Source organism: Psammomys obesus, unplaced genomic scaffold (assembly GCF_907164565.1).
Source record: "Psammomys obesus unplaced genomic scaffold, mPsaObe1.curated_primary_1811, whole genome shotgun sequence".
Taxonomy (NCBI): domain Eukaryota; kingdom Metazoa; phylum Chordata; class Mammalia; order Rodentia; family Muridae; genus Psammomys; species Psammomys obesus.
The window spans coordinates 5,767,614-5,768,047 of NW_026585685.1; positions in this window are offsets into that span (position 1 = coordinate 5,767,614).

Here is a 434-nt window from a genome sequence, read left to right on the forward strand (position 1 = left end):
CAAAACAAAACAAAACAAAACAAAACAAAACAAAACAAAACAAAACAGAAAGAGGTGAGTAATATGGAAGGATTCCCAGTGTGGACCTCTGGTCTCCATTTGTGCATGTGTAATGAAGCTGGACCCTGGCACCATTTCTCCCTTGCTGTCTGGTTCAATGTTAAGCTTTGTCAGTGGAGGGCACTGAAGGAACACAGGCAGGAAAAGCTTTCCAGTGTTCCTCTTGGCAGATTCCTGAAGCTGACACAGCACGCCCTGGCTAGCAACACATGGTGACCAGTAGCATCTGGCCCTCCCTGAGGCTGTCTGTTCCACACCCAGAACATCGATTCCCAATGCACAGTCCTTACAGGCTTTTAAAAATTCTTTATTGTCTGTCTATCTATCTATCTATCTATCTATCTATCTATCTATCTATCTATCTATCTATCTAT